Raw genomic sequence first — 17962 nt, 5'->3', positions numbered from 1 at the left:
CAACCCATTAGTGAAGGCAGCACATAAATTAGTTTCGCATCACCTATACTTGAATATGCAGGACAGTAGAAGAGAATCAAAATCGTGCAGTTAGGGCAACCACAAACGCCTACTTTCAAAAGAAGTATATAAACTCAACATAGATACCAGGAATGAAATTTTTATATTTACGCCAGACGCGTGTTTCATCTACCAATGACTACAGTTACGCTAGAATAAGAACATGTTAAAAAGGCAAAATAAAGTACAAAGTTGAAGAGCATTGAAGGCAAAAAATTCCTAAAGTCTTGCCAAATACAGCTAATTGAATCTATTCCTGAGGGGAAAAAACATTATTGATTCCAGATTACAGATGAATATAATGAATTAGTCAAGGTTGAGATGTTGTTTGTGCTCCAAAACATATGTTTGTTTTCACTGTTTATAAAGTTCGTGTCTATGTATGTTTCGTTTGTTTTTGTTGCACTTCAGTATTCCTGTTATACCTTTGTTCGCCTCTTATAGTTGATGTGTTTCCCTCGGTATTAATATGTAACCCGGATTTACTTTCTATCAATCGATTTATGACTTTTGAACATCGGTATACTACTGTTGTCCTTATTTCTCAAAATATTTGATTATCTTTATTAGTTTCCTTTGCCATCTCATTTCCTTCTTTTTTATAAACTGTCTTCAATGCTTCTTCCAGTACTAAATATGTCTCATCATCAAAGAAGACCTCGTTTTGTTTTTTGAGTCCTACTGTTCTCTAATGTATATTATCTAATTTCAAATAATGATTATGATTCCAAAATGCTTACTGTCAGAATGAATGAATTTTACTGAAAAGGAAAAAGCGTGTTCAATACATTAGTTTGACCATACTGGCTGAAAAGATATGGAAAAGGAGACGATGTCAAGAAAAAAGGCACCAATTGCAAGTTATAGAACGACAGCTAACACAATAAGAGAAAGTAATCAACAACAGAGTATGAGGTGCTTACTTGAATGTCTAGGCATCTTCAACAATAGCCAGTTAATACACGTCTAGTATTTGAATCAGTTTAAAATTTCAATTGTTTCTCTTGTATTGAAGAATTTTTTTCTGTTTAAAGATTCTCACGACGGATGCCACATGTGGAGCAGGATCTATTTACCCTTCAGGAGCACCTGAGATCACCCCCAGTTATTGGTGGGGTTCGTGTTGCTTAGTCTTTAGTTTTCAATGCTGTGTCTTGTGTGCTATTGTTTGTCTGCTAGTATTTTTCATTTTTAGCCATGGCGTTGTCAGTTTTTTTTTTTATCTATGAGTTTGACTGTCCCTCTGGTATCTTTTGTTCTCTCCTTGTTTTTGTCATTACAGACAACAGTTTTAGTTTGTAACCCGAATTTGTTTTCTCTCAATCGAATTATGACTTTTGATCAGCGGTATACAACTATTGCTTTTATATATGTTTATACTGCAATCAGCTATTATACTATACAGATAAAGCTATTCGTATCAGCGTTAGCTTTATACGTCAATGACCTCAACAAACCTATAAGCCCCGCCTACTTACCGGAACTACTGTATTTCATTAACAACGGAACGCACAACCATTAACAAAGGGAAAACTTTTATGAATTTACACTTATGTCTTCTCATTCGTAATTTATATACTTTGTTTATTAAATGTTATTAATTAAGTTCAATTTCCTTTTCTAATTCCTTAAATGTGAATGTCTTACCGCCTAGACTACGCTCATAGGGAAATACACCAAAATGGTTCATCAAGAGGGAAACACTTTTTTTTAACAATATTTGTTACATATTTTTTTTTTTTTTTTTTTATCGATTTCAGTATAAAAACAATATACGTATAGTGTCTTGCAATATGACATTTCTTTGTATTCGGCAAGAAACAGGGGAAATGCTCGGTAAAACCTCGCATTTCCCCCGTTTCTAAGCCTCATACCAATAAATATATTGTCTAAATATCAAATATGTTTATCACAATACTTGTAAGAAGTGAGAAATTAATATGACCATTAAATATAGATTTTAAGTAGATGAGTGATGAAAAAAGTAAAATCACAAAAAAACTGACCTCCGAGGATAAATTCAAAAAGAAAAGTCTCTTATCAAATGGCAAAATCAAAAGCTAAAACACATCAAACGAATGAATAGCAACTGTCATATTTCTGACTTGGTACAGGCATTTTCTTATGTATAAAAAGGTGGATTAAACCTGGCTCTATACCTAGCTAAATCTCTCACTTGCATGACAGTCGCACCAAATTCCATTATATTGACAACGATTCGTGAACAAAACAAACAGACACAATAGGTAAATGTGTCAAAAATAAGGGTACAGCAGTCAACATTGCGTTATCATCATACTCACTATAAAAACAAATGTAACAAAGATGCACGAAAAGGCATACATCAAATTTAACAAAAATAAAAATCACAAAAACTACGAACCCCGACGAAAATTCAAAACGGAAAGTCCCTAGTCAAATGGCAAAATAAAAACTTAACACACCAGACGAACGGATAACCATCTTATTCAGTGCTTTTTTATTATATATTTAACTATGTGAAATCTATCCAACAAAGATTAAAGGTTTAAGGTACTGGGACAAAATCCTTACAGACAGATGGCTAGATAAACATTAACTCTGACGAAGAATCTCGAGTTTGACGTCACACATTTAGATATAAAATAATTGTGTCGTTCAAAGTATGAACAAAATATAGTCCGTTTTAAGGCGTTAAAGGCTTATTGTAAATAAATGAAAACAACACGTTTTATAATTAAATGCGTCCGAAATACTTTTCTGGATTTACCTTCATCAGGAACGCTCAAAGCCAAATATTTGAAAGCCATTTGAAAATCATGTCAGTACTGATATACTGACTACTGAGCTGATGATACCTCGGGGACTGATAGTCCACCAACAGATATATCAACCCAGTCATTTTTTTCTGATGAAGAGCTACCTGATCATGTATCACAGAAGCACAAAAAGGCACACAGAAAAAGCACTAGCAAATACGAAAACAAGAATACGAAAAGCATCATAGAAAATAGATATCAAAGGTACCAGGATTATAATTTAGTACGCCAGATGCGCGTTTCGTCTACATAAGACTCATCAGTGACGCTCACATTAAAATATTTATGAAGCCAAACAAGTTCAAAGTTGTAGAGCATTGAGAGTCCAAAATTTCCAAAAAGTTGTGCCAAATATGGCTAAGGTAATATCCCACAACTGCGCGATGTACAAGTACAGACCCCCGTCATATATATCAACGAAACACAAAAATCATACAGATAAAGCGAAAATGAAAGATAAGAATGCAAATATTATAGAACAATAACACAATGAAGGGATCCATATTTTATAAGTACACAGTTATGTCAAAGGGATATCACAAAAACCAGAATAAACAGTAAAAGTAATATTAATAAAAAGTAATAAAATAATAATATAGCATGTAATTAAGGTGATAAACAACGTCAGTACGCAGAATTTATACCTCAAGAAGTGTATTACTTGTGAAGTTGACACGGACTATTTCTCAACAACCTTTCGATGATTTTTTTTAGGAAAAGGACGATATTTTCTTTGACATACCCCTGGTTCATCTACTTTCGACTCAGACACTGGTGACTTTTTACAATGTCTGAGTTTCTTTAATTTTTAGTTCTGGGAGATCAAAATAGGTTCAGATTATTAATGGAAACTATTATCCAGAAGTTGTTCATTGTTTTTAAAAATCCACTTTGTGGTTAATACCACTACGCGAGTAAACAGTTTCACTGTATTTCTAAAGAACCTCTTTAACTGCGGACACAGTTTTAGTCAATCTAATCGATCATTTTTTAATGGAACATGCAGATGAGCCGGCAATGTATCGTTGTTGTATGCATTCAGTGGTTGTCGCGATCGTTTGTCGTATTTGACAATAATAAATAATAATGTGATATCGTATTTAGTTAGCTATAATACCTGGTTCAATCCATCATATTCTACATAAGAAAATGCCTGTACCAAGTCAGGAATATGGCAGTTGTTATCCGTTCGTTTGATGTGTTTGAACTTTTTAGTTTGCCATTTGATTAGGGAATTTACTTTTGATTTTTCCTTGGAGTTTAGTATTTTTGTGATTTTACTTTTTTCAAGCTTGTGATATTACCGTTAATTTTTTGTGTGAATTATACCTCAAACTACTCGACTGAGAATGCTTTCAGTGCTTAAAGGTAATGAAAGGTAAGTACATCAGTACTGACGTAAAATAAAAGATCGAAATAATCGCCCCTAACAAAATTAACCGTTTTTACCATTATTACATAATTGACTGCTTTCACTGCAATAAACTCTATGTACCTGTAACTTATTTATCTATAAGATATTCATAGGTTAAAGTCTTGAGTACAAATGCCTATTGTAGACTCGTCAACTGATTATGCATAACAATTACTTAAAATATATATATCAATAATTGTTAACCCCGTGTGGCCTTAAATCCAGACGGTTTTTCATTCTTTATTTATCTGTTTGCACTGAATACTTATAATTTCTTAAGTTCATAGACATACATATACATAAAATTGAGGGCTTGAGACATTGTACTAAATCCAGTATTTGCATTCTACCATTGAGATGTTGTATAATTGAAATATACCCACACGTTATATTTTCATAGCGTACATATGTTTGGCATGCACAACGCCACTATAATACTGATATGTGTATTGAATTGTATAGTAACAATACCATATAGGATTTGTAACTGATTTGCAATGCCGAACCAGTGTATATTCCATCGCGCATACTTCTTTTTTTCATATATTTATTCATTTATATTACACCAGTCAATGCTATGTCTATAATATGTTTGCTGTCACATTAAATTACTGTTCTGATGATACAAAAATGACTGTAAAGTCGTTCACATCATGAGAAAAACTGAATTGTATATGATAATAGACCTTTTGATTACATTGCCACATACCTCGTGCAATTAATATATTTATTAAAGGTATTGGTCACATGACGTAGCAATGGTCAAGTGGTTGTTTTCCTATAAACATAGTGTGTGTTTACATCAAGCACATGGTATGCGTTTATGTTCAATACGATTGGATGGTCTATACCTCTAATGCGGCTTTTACGGATATATTCATGATATCCGTGAAAAGCATGACAACATAAGTTTACCTATAGCTAACGTATATGTAGCAGCAGTTCGTTATTACGTTGATTCACCCACCCACCGATTTGTGAGTTGATTGTTGTTAATGTAGGTATAGAAATCTATTACATGACATTAATATGTATTTTCATCTTTTATAGATACATATTTTATTGTGTTACTGTCATGTAATTGTGTCATTTAAGTGTTATATTGAACATTGCCATAGAAAGGCGAGTTTTGGTTAGCAACATAACCAGGTTAAAATTTGTGCTAAAATGTCCTGTACCAAGTCAAAACAATTGCATTTGTTATCTTATAGTTCGTTTCTGTGTGTGTTGCATTGTCGTTTGTTTTTTGTTTTTTTTTTTCTTCACTCAAGTGTTTCTGCCTTTTCGTTGTTTTCCTCTTATAGTTGATGTGTTTTAATCGGTTTTAGTTTGTAACCCGGGTGTGTGTTTGTCTCATTTGATTTATGACTTTCGAACAGCGGTATGCTACTGTTAGTTTTATCTATTATATGATTGGATTCGTAGTGTGCTTGCCTGAATTTATAGTGAAGGACTTTTCTTTGAAGAATGTCGATATTAATTAATTTTAAAGGCTGCTACACCTGTAGAATCACTTATCTTATGTATGTGTTGTTTTATTTGTTAAAGAATTTTATTCGTTGTAGCTGGAGAATTAGAATATAAATATAAGAATAAGACGTGTAATTATGAATGCTCATTTATAACTGAGACTTTAAGTCATTCTGATATTAAATTGGTTTGTTTGAAATTTTAGAAAACGAGGACTTATCTGAGTCCCCAAAACAGTTTCCACATTCCCCTACTTTTACATTATCTGTGTATCTATAAACATGACACAATGTTATTTAATCGCTTTCTTTAATTATGTTACACACTATAAAATCAGTACATTCGTACTAATCAATTAATTCACTTATTTTGATTATATATAAATCAATTTTAACGTTCTTCAACTTCTTTTATAATTTATGAAGACAGCTAATAAGGCGCAAATCATTTAAACAAAAACTTGTTAAAAATATCACAGAAGAACATAAAAATGATAAAGTAGACTAAAGACTTTGCCAGGGAAGATTATGAACCTTATGCCATTTATATTCGCCACCTTTTAAAACTATAGAGGATTTAGATTGTTCTTGGTTTCAAGATAATAGACACAACTTGTATTTTACCTCTATGTTCTATTTCTAGCCATATCAGTAATGTCCGCTGGCAGGCGGGGTCATCTGACTTTTTGGTTAATGCCCAATCATGATTTTGACCACGTTTTTAATATCGTTATTAGTATAAGATTTTTTAATTTTGGGGGAAATCGGAAATTGGATTAAAAAAATATATGCATAGTAATATCGATTTCAATCGTTCTTTTTCATAGAAGTTATGTGTAATGTACATGCTCCTGTTAAAATAGTCCGTAAAGTGTGCACAAAAATTAACACAATTGAAACGTAATACAATGCGACAGAGGGAGTGCTACTGCAGAGAAGAGGTAAGTTGACAATTGTCATATTTATTTTGTATCCATATTTTTTCTCTTAGAAGCCGCAATAAAAGAACAAAATACGTAGCTTCCACAGCAAATTATCATCCAAAACGTTTATATAAGGATGGATAAATAAACCTCAGTTTTTTAGACCAAACTACATTTTGAAATGATCTAATCTCCGGATAAAACTCTATCATAGGTCAGCTAAAATTAGTCCAGTGATCTCATATGATAAGATTTCCTAAAGAATAACAACGACTTCTATAATTATACTTAAAGATAACAATATATATCACCTGGTCTAGTGCAAGGTTAAACATACGATATTGGATTGCAATATTATCGACATCAACATAGATCATACTGTTTTCTTAAATGGTAAGAGACAGAAAATTTCTGTCACAATGTACCTAATGTATGTGTTTCTTCTGTGAGAAGTCCATGTAGATTTAATTTTCTGTAATCCATGCTGTACAAGATAGTGCTGAAAAATCCCTACAGTATTTTTTCTGAAAAATAATAAAATAAATTTGCTAACTTCCGGTTTGGACACAGTGCATATAAATTCGAAAAAAGTATAGACATGAACAATGATAAAAGAACTGCCCTAGCAAATAAAAAGCATTAGGAAGATTAAAAGTTCGAGCATATTGTGGTAACCCTAACCCTAATATTTTACAAAAGAGGGGCGACATATAACAGAGGGACATTCAAACTCACAGATCAAACAAAAACTGTAACACAATGACTAAACAGAAGAGGACAAACATAACAAACAATAGTAAACAAGACACAACAAAGAAAACTAAAGATTAAGCAACACGAATTCCACCAATAACTGGGGGTGATCTCAATCGTTTTAAAAGTATAAGCAGATCCTTCTCCACTTGCGGCACATGTTATCTAAAACTCGACACATAGTCTCATTCGATAAGTCTCAAGAATATTTGCAGTCCTGATTAAGTATTCTTAAAATCTGTAATATTATGATTGTTTCCAACAATATAAATTGGGTTCTAAAGAGCCACTCTTCACTGTTAATGTATGAGTATGTATGAAAGGCATATCCTACTTTAAAAGCAGCTTTCCAATTGTGAACTTTCCATTTCTAAGTAGCAACATTCCAGCAGCACCTGCATACGGGTTATATATCTCCCAATTGATACGATATTCCCGTGTTTGCATTTCCTATCATGATTTTCTTGAAAGAGGGTTACTGCTCACAAGGAAGCTATTAAACCAAGAGTTCCAAATGGTGAAGTTGAAATCATCCCTTCGTAAATTTTACGGACGCCATCACGAGTTGGTTGACCGTTATGGAATAACCGTTTCACAAATGATATCGGATATGTTCCTTACGTCGTAACTATAATCCCCTTCCCTTTCATGAATGTGACCTACCGAATTAGACTATTTACCAGATTTGTAATCACATAAGCAACACGACGGGTGCCACATGTGGAGCAGGATCTGCTTACCCTTCCGGAGCACCTGAGATCACCCCTAGTTTTTGGTTGGGTTCGTGTTGTTTATTCTTTAGTTTTCTATGTTGTGTCATGTGTACTATTGTTTTTTTGTTTCTTTTTTTTTTCATTTTTAGCCATGGCGTTGTCAGTTTGTTTTAGATTTATGAGTTTGACTGTTCCTTTGGTATCTTTCGTCCCTCTTTTAAATGAATATTTCTTACTTATTCACTTATTTCATGTGTTCTCAATCCGGCAGAACAAGTAATGGACATTATTATTGAAAAAACAATAATGACAAGTTTTAAACATTTTCTGCTGACTGTATCCCGAAACACACATAAGTAACGTTACAATTAAGCGTTTAAAATGAACATGATTGTAAATGACTAAATATTTAAACTTAATTTACCCGTCAACGTTGAAGCATCCGATCCGGGAAGGAGTGTGCAATCCACAGGTTGAAATATCTTCCCAATCGTATAAATCGATTTTCCAACAGATAAAAACGAACCTTTCTTAGTTGTTATTAATGTTGTGTATAAATGGATAAAACCAAATATCCCTAAGTTACATATTTTTTTAGTCGGGTAGAAGATATTTTAACAGAATCTCGACTGAGATCGGCTGCAATTAGACGTTTCTTATTTAAAAGTTCAACTTTTATTCTTGTTTTTGTAATTATGAGATATTATTGGAGAATGATTCATTGTTCCTTTTTATATCATGTAAAATATTTGTATCGCTAGGCTGATAAGATAAATGCATAGTTTGCACTATATGACATTGTGATAGTTTGTAACTTACAAAGGTAAATCTGATCGGTAACAAACTCTTTTTGTCTTTTTCTTTCATAACAAAGGGGAAACGAAAAAGGAGAGGGCTTATATATATATAAGCTGGGGATAAATATACAACACATTGCTAATAGAAAATCAAAGAAAATACAAACAACAGTCCACAAAACACTCATAGGAATTATTGATTATGTCTGAAGTGGAACTATTGAGGAATATTGAAATTCTACAAAAAAACATTGACAATCTGAGAGATTGCAAAACAAATATGGTGTCAACTAGCAAAGTGCAAGACATGACGACGAAACTCATACGAAAATAAAAACAGTCGTACTTTTAAATAGAAACTTGTAAGTTGAAGTAAATATTTTTTTTTAAATCAAATTCTATTTAAAGATTGACTATTTCCTCCGACATATCAAGACTGACAAAATACATCAAGGAATATTTGTGTGCTGTAACATAAACTTTTTTGCAACCCACTAGTAAAGGCAGCACATAAATTAGTTTCGCATCACCTATACTTGAATATGCAGGACAGTAGAAGAGAATTAAAATCATGCAGTTAGGGTAAACACAAACGCCTACTTTCAAAAGAAGTATATAAACTCAACATAGATACCAGGAATAAAATTTTATATTTACGCCAGACGCGTATTTCGTCTACCCATGACTACAGATACGCTCGAATAAAAACATGTTAAAAAGGCCAAATAAAGTACAAAGTTGACGAGCATTGAAGGCCAAAACATCCTAAAGTCTTGCCAAATATAGCTAATTTAATCTATCCCTGAGGGAAAAAAACATTATTTATTCCAGATTACAGATGAATATAATGAATTAGTCAAGGTTGAGATGTTTTTTGTGCTCCAAAACATATGTTGGTTTTCACTGTTTATAAGGTTCGTGTCTATGTACGTTTCGTTTGTTCTTGTTGCACTTTAGTATTCCTGTTGTACCTTTGTTTTCCTCTTATAGTTGATGTGTTTCCCGCGGTTTTAATATGTAACCCGGATTTACTTTCTCTTAATCGATTTATGACTTTTGAACATCGGTATACTACTGTTGTCCTTTTTTCTCTAAATATTTGATTACCTTTATTAGTTTCCTTTTCCATCTCATTTCCTTGTTTTTTATAAACTGTCTTCAATGCTTCTTCCAGTACTAAATATGTCTCATCATCAAAGAAGACCTCTTTTTGTTTTTGAGTCCTACTGTTCACTAATGAAAGGTGGTATATTATCTAATTTAAAATGATTACTGTCTGAATGAATTAATTTTACTGAAGAGGAAAAAGCGTCTTCAATACATAAGTTTGACCATTATGTCTGAAAAGATATGGAAAAGGAGACGATGTCAAGAAAGAAAGAAAGTACCAATTTACCAGTTATAGAACGACAGCTAACACAATAAGAGAAAATAATTTACAAAAGAGTATGAGGAGCTTACTTGAATGTCTAGGCATCTTCAACAATAACCACTTTTATAGACGTCTAGTACTTGAATCAGTTTAAATTTCTATTGTTTCTCTTGTATTGCAGAATTTTGTTTGTAGAATTTTTTTCTGCTTTAATATTCTCACGACGGATGCCACATATGGAGCAGGATCTGTTTACCCGTCAGGAGTACCTGAGATCACCCCCAGTTGTTGGTGGGTTCGTGTTGCTTAGTCTTTAGTTTTCTATGCTGTGTCTTGTGTACTAATTTTTGTCTGATAGTATTTTTCTTTTTTTTGCCATGGCGTTGTCAGTTTAATTTTGATCTATGAGTTTGACTGTTCCTCTGGTATCTTTTGCCTCTCTTCTATCTCCTTGTTTTTTGTCATTACAGACAACAGTTTTAGTTTGTAACCCGAATTTTTTTTCTCTCAATCGATTAATGACTTTCGATCTGCGGTATACTACTGTTGCTTTTATATATGTATGTCAAATATGTTTATCACAATACTTGTAAGTAGTGAGAAATTAATATGACCATAAAATATAGATTTTAAGTAGATGAGTGATAAAAAAATAAAACCACAAAACTACTGACCTCCAAGGTTAAATTCAAAACGGAAAGTCCCTTAACAAATGGCAAAATCAAAGCTAAAACACATCAAACGAATGAATAGCAACTGTCATATTTCTGACTTGGTACAGGCATTTTCTTATGTATAAAATGGTGGATTGAACCTGGTTTTATAGCTAGCTATATATCTCACGTGTATGACAGTCGCATCAAATACCATTCTATTGATAACGATGCGTGAACAAAACAAACAGACACAATAGTAAAATATGTCAAAAATAAGGGTACAGCAGTCAACATTGCGTTATCATCATAATCACTATAAAACAAATGTAACAAAGAAGCACGAAAAGGCATACATCAAATTTAACAAAAATAAAAATCACGAAAATTCGAACACCGACGAAAATTCAAAACGGAAAGTCCTTAAACAAATGGCAAAATGAAAACCCTAACACATCAGACGAACGTATAACCATCTTAGTCCTAGTTTTTTTATTATACGATTTAATTAATCCACCCATCAAAGATTACAGGTTTTAGGTACTGGGACCGAATCCTTACCCTGACAGACACATGGCTAGATTAACATTAACTCTGACGAAGAATCTCACGTTTGACGTCACACATTTAGATATAAAATATTTTTATCGTTTACAGTATGAACAGAATATAGTCCGTTTGTAAGGCTTTACATACTTATTGTAAAAAAAAAATGAAAACAGCACGTTTTCTAATTAAATGCGTCCGAAATACTTTTCTGGATGTACCTTCATCAGGAACGCTCAAAGCAAAATATTTGAAAGCCATTTAAAAATCATGTCAATACTGATGTAATGACTACTGAGCTGATGATACCCTCGGGAATTGATAGTCCACCAGCAGAGATATCGACCCAGTCAATTTCATCTGATAAAGAGCTACCTGATCATGTATCACAGAAGCACAAAAGGGCACACAGAAAAAGTAGTAGCAAACACCAAAGACAAGAATACAAAACGCATCATAGAAAAATCACACAACGGCGGGATGTACAAGTACAGACCTCCGTCATATGTATCAAAGAAACACAAAAATCATACAGGCAAAGCAAAAATGAAAGATAAGAATACAAATACTATAGAACAATAACACAATAAAGGGGTCTATTGTACACAGTTACGTCAAATGGATATCACAAAAACCAGAATAAACAGTAAAATTAATATTAATAAAAAGTAATAAAATAATAATATAACATGTAATTAAGGTGATACACAACGTCAGTACGCATAATTTATACCTCAAGAAGTGTATTACGTGTGAAGTTGACACGGTATATTTCTCAACAAAGAAGCACACAAATCATACAGGCAAAGCAAAAATGAAAGATTAGAATACAAATATTATAGAACAATAACACAATGAAGGGATCCATTGTACACAGTTACGTCAAATGGATATCACAAAAACCAGAATAAGAAGTAAAAGTAATATTAAGAAAAAGTAATAAAATAATAATATAACATGTAATTAAGGTGATACACAACGTCAGTACGCAGAATTTATACCTCAAGAAGTGTATTACGTGTGAAGTTGACACGGTCTATTTCTCAACAAGGTTTTCGATGATTTTTTTTAGAAAAAGGACGATATTTTCTTTGACATACCCCTGGTTCATCTACTTTCGACTTAGACACTGGTCACTTTTTACAATGTCTGAGTTTCTTTAATTTTTAGTTCTGGGAGATAGAAATAGGTTCAAATTTTTAATGGAAAGAACATTATCAATTCAATATTAACTGAAAGTGAAATTGAATAACCTGACTTCCTTGGTCTACTTGGTTTTGACCAATTTGATATCATCCAGAATGTGTTCTTTTTTTTTTTAAATCCACTTTGTGCTTAATACCACTACGCGAGTAAACAGATTCACTGTATTTCTAAAGACCCTCTTCAACTACGGACACAGTTTTAGTCAATCTAATCGATCATTTTTAATGGAACATGCAGATGAGCCGACAATGTACCGTTGCTGTATGCATTCAGTGGTTGTTGCGATCGTTTGTTGATGTTTATCGTATTTGATAATAAATAATTTGATATCGTATTTAACTAGCTATAATACCAGGTTCAATCCATCATATTCTACATAAGAAAATGCCTATACCAAGTCAGGAATATGGTTCGTTTGATGTGTTTGAGCTTTTTAGTTTGCCATTTGATTAGGGAATTTACTTTTGATTTTTCCTTGGAGTTTAGTATTTTTGTGATTTTACTTTTTTCAAGCTTGTGATATTAACGTTAATTTTTTGTGTGAATTATACCTCAAGCTACTCGACTGAGAATGCTTTTAGTGCTTAAATGTAATGAAAGGTAAGTACATCAGTACTGACGTAAAATAAAAGATCGAAATAATCGTCCCTAACAAAATTAACCGACTTTACCATTTTTACATAATTGACTGCTTTCACTGCAATAAACTATTTTATCTATTAGATATTCATAGGTTATAGTCTTGAGTACAAATGCTTATTGTAGACTCGTCAACTGATTATGCATAACAATTACTTAAAGTATATATATCAATAATTCCAGACGGTTTTTCATTCATTATTTATCTATTTGCACTGAATACTTATAATTTCTTAAGTTCATAAACATACATAAAGTCAACCATATACATAAAATTTAGGGCTTGATACATTGTACAAAATCCCGTATTGCATTCTACCATTGAGATGTTGTATCATTGAAATATACCCACAAGTTATAGTTTCATAGCGTACATATGTTTACCATGCACAACGCCACTATAATATTGATATGTGTATTGAATTGTATAGTTACAATACAATATAGGATTTGTAACTGATTTGCAATGCCGGACGTGTGTATATTCACGTCGCGCATACTTCTTTTTTCGATATATTTATTCATTTATATTACACCAGTCAATGATATGTGTATAATATGTTTGCTGTCACATTAAATTACTGTTCTGATGATACAAAAATGACTGTAAAGTCGTTTCACATCATGAGAAAAACTGAATTGTATATGATAATTGACCTTTTGATTACATTGCCACATACCCCGTGCAATCAAGTCAAGTGATTGTTTTCCTATAAACTTTATTTGTGATTACATCAAGCACATGGTATGCGTTTATGTTCAATACGATTGGATGGTATATACCTGTAATGCGGCTTTTACGGATATATTCATGAAATCCGTGAAAAGCATGACAAAATAAGTTTGTCTATAGCTAACGTATACGTAGCAGCAGTTCGTTATTATGTTTATTCACCCACCCACAAATTTGTGAGTTGATTATTGTTGATGTAGGTATAAATAACATGTATTTATCAAAGTTGTACAAAAGTCGAACATGAAGAAAGATGTTGTTGTTTATAGTTAACACGTGTTTAGTTATTTATAGTAAGGTCGGTTTAAAAGGGGTTTAAAGTTTCATGCACGAGTGATTTCAGGTAGTTTAAAGTCATTCGAGCCATTGCAGTTAAAGTGACCAGTAGCACATAATATACCCGCTTCATATAACACGTGTGTTGGTATGGCAAGTTCCAAAAGAGAAGAAAGTCCACCGTCAAAACATTCTGACATTAATGTTACAGATCGAGATACTGTAACGAAGATTGCAGATATCACTTTCAACAACTTCAAGCAGTACTTCGACAGCAAAATTGGCAGCCTGAAGAGAGAACTCAAAGAGGACGCGACTAATAAATCCGAAAGAGTGGTAAAACAACTTAAATCAGAACATTCGTACAAGTTTAAGTTTAATGGTAATCAGGTCCAACATGAATTCAACTCGGATATTGACTACGAGGTATCCAGGATTAAACGCGCAGCAGAGCGTGAGGACTATTCCAAAGTCCGTGACATTTGTTCCGACATCAGAGATAAATTTCACAAGAGAAACAAATGCATTAAGATTGCCGATAAGTCGCCAGCAGGGTGGGATACCGTGAAGGAATATATGTCAGATGACCTTGCTTCAGATTCGGAGGACGAAAAAAAGATAAGGTCGGCAGAACCTCGAGCTATACGTGGTAAGAAGCAAAAGGAATAAGCACGCGTTAAACGTAGGAATGGTGGAAATCCTTCAACTAGGACAGCACCCGAAGATCTTCCGTCTACTTCCAATTCTACTAATCGTAATTTTCGTCCCTACCAGTATGAAAAGCAAGTCGGACCCAAGTCGACAGATCGCTGCTTCAGATGTAACGGTCAAGGACACTGGAGACGTGATTGCACAAGATACAACAAGACAACGAACGGAAATTAAAGATATAAATGATAAGTATTCTTTAAATCTTATTGATACTGAAAATCTTGGTAAAAATGAACATTTAGATATAATAAATTAGATTCATTTGAATATGAAAAATCTTTTCAGTCTGCATCTGTGAAAGGGAGATTAAAAGAACATTTTAACTATTGGCAAGACATTGATACAAATACATTTGTTTTAGACATTATTAAAAACGGTTATTCCATCCCGTTTATCACATCTCCGCCAGTTATGTTTAACGAGAACAATAAGTCAGCTTATAATAATGCTGAATTTGTTTCAGAAGCTATTACAGATTTACTTAGAAATAATTGTATTGTACAGATAAAATCGAGACCTCATTTTGTCAATCCACTCACTGTTTCAGTTCAAAGTTCAGGGAAAAAGAGGTTAATTCTTGATCTACGTTTAGTTAACGAACACGTTTGGAAGAGTAAAATTAAGTTTGAGGATTGGAGAGTTGCTTTGCAGTATTTTGATAGAAATAATTACACGTTTAAATTCTATTTAAGGTCGGGATATCATCATTTGGACATTGAACAATCTTGCCATACCTATTTAGGTTTTTCGTGGAAACAGAATTTTTATGTGTTCACGGTTTTACCTTTTGGATTGTCATCCAGTCCTTATATATTTACTAAATGCCTAAGGCTGCTAGTTAAACACTGGAGAAAATGTGGAATTCGCATTGTTTTATATCTTGATGACGGATGGGGAACGAACAGTACTTTTGATTCTTGTAATGCAGATTCAAATTTTGTTTTAAAATCTTTGACAGAAGTAGGTTTTGTAATAAATACAGAAAAATCTGTTTGGAAACCGTGTCAGGAGTTAATATGGTTAGGTATAATTTGGAATTCGAAAACGCACACTATTCATATTCCCGACAAACGAGTTTTAGATCTCACTCTTAGCATTGATCACGTGGTAAATAGTTTACCTTCTATTTCTGCACGAAATTTAGCTAGAATAACGGGACGTATTGTTTCTATGTCACCTGTACTAGGTAACGTGACGAGATTGATGACCAGAAATATTTATCGGTTGATTGAATCTAGAGTGTCATGGGGTTATACATTTAAATTATCGGACAAAGATGTTATAAACGAGTTGCTATTTTGGAAAGTACATGTTTTTAAACTAAATGTAAAGTGTTTGTCGGATTATAAGATTCCTTCTGTAGTTATGTATTCTGATGCAAGCAGTTTTGCCTGTGGTGCATATTCGTGTCAATTAGATGATAAAATATTTCACAAAATGTGGTCTGAGGATGAAAGAAAAAGGAGTTCTACGTGGAGAGAAATGTATGCCATAAAAAGTTGCTGAGAAACTTTTCAGTATCAGTTAGTCGGGAAAGTAGTGAAATGGTTCACGGATTGCCTTAATTGTATTCATATTATTCAGACCGGTAGTTCAAAACCTGATTTAACTCAGTTAGCTATGACCATATTTTCAGTATGTGTTAAAAATTCGATATATTTAGATATACAGTGGATTCCTAGAGATTAAAATGTCCAGGCTGATTCCTTAAGTAGGACTTTTGATTATGATGATTGGAGTGTGACTGATGATTTTTTTCATTTTATAGATGACTTGTTTGGGCCGCATACATGCGATAGATTTGCGGATAGCAATAATAATAAAATTGTTAGTTTTAATTCAAAATTTTATACACAAGGTACATCAGGTGTTGACGCTTTTTCATTTAATTGGGTAAACGATAATAATTGGTCAGTGCCACCTATTAACTTAATTAGCCGAGTGATCAAACACAGCGTAGCTTGTAAAGCTAGATGAACGTTAGTGGTCCCGAAGTGGATATCTGCATCATATTGGCCATTATTATTTCAAAGAAACATGTTATGTCAACCTTACATCGCAGATATGTTAGTATTTAAAGATGCAAGAGATATTTATAAACACGTATCAAATAAAAAGTCTTTATTTGGATCAGATAGATTTACAGCTGTGTTCTTGTTGTTCGTATTGTTCCTTAATAATGTTATATTGTACAAATAAAATTGAAGATCTCAATAAATTTGTTTGGTCAAGTATTTATAGGTATGTGAAGTTATTATTACTATTGATACAAAATAGTCGGTTGGAAAGATGAAAATAAATTGTTATTAAGCCACTAGGCAGGTGATTAAATTAAGCAGCTAGGCAGGTGGTTAAAATAAAGCCACTTGGATTGTTGGTATTAGAGCCACTGGGCAATTTGTTATTGAAGCCACTAGGCAGGTTGTTTAAATTAAGACATTCAGCTTGTTGGTATGATAGCCATTGAAAAATTTTGTTATATTAAAGCTACGGGGTGTTTGTTTTTGAAGACACTAGGCAGGTTGTTAAAATTAAGCCTCTGAACTTGTTTGTAAGCCACTACGCAGGCTGTTAAAATTAAGCCATTGCGCTTGCTGGTATGATAGCCACTGAGCAATGTTGTTATATTAAAGCCACTGGGCAGGTTGTTTAAATCAAGCCACTCGACTGTGTTGTTTTTGAAGCCACTGGGCTTGTTGTTTTTTGAAACATTGGAAATTTCGTGACATTAAAGCCGCTGGGCTTATGTCATTGGAGCCACTTGGATTGTTGGTAGGAAGCCACTGGGCTTGTTGGTATACATGGTATAAAGCCACTGGTCTTGTGTCATTGAAGCCACTGGGCTTGGTATGAAGCCACTGGGATTGTTGGTATAAAGCCTCTGGGCTTGGTGTTATTA

The 17962-nt window shown here is 33.1% G+C and overlaps 1 protein-coding gene across 1 annotated transcript in view; it reads right to left on the bottom strand.

Annotated features, from left to right (window-relative positions):
* The window catches only part of LOC143071572 (von Willebrand factor A domain-containing protein 5A-like), a 97624-nt gene extending 88801 nt beyond the window's left edge, over positions 1 to 8823 (bottom strand). Inside the window, exons 1-2 of the mRNA XM_076245963.1 lie at positions 8555 to 8823; positions 7090 to 7188 (exon numbers count right to left, since the gene is read on the bottom strand). The gene's annotated coding sequence lies outside the window, so the exon portion shown is untranslated. The remainder of the gene's footprint in view (positions 1 to 7089; positions 7189 to 8554) is intronic.
* Between the last annotated feature and the right edge of the window lie 9139 nt (positions 8824 to 17962).

Source organism: Mytilus galloprovincialis, chromosome 4, assembly GCF_965363235.1.
Source record: "Mytilus galloprovincialis chromosome 4, xbMytGall1.hap1.1, whole genome shotgun sequence".
NCBI lineage: Eukaryota > Metazoa > Mollusca > Bivalvia > Mytilida > Mytilidae > Mytilus > Mytilus galloprovincialis.
The sequence above is the reverse complement of the archived record's forward strand: the minus strand, read 5'-3'. Positions and strand labels throughout refer to the sequence as shown.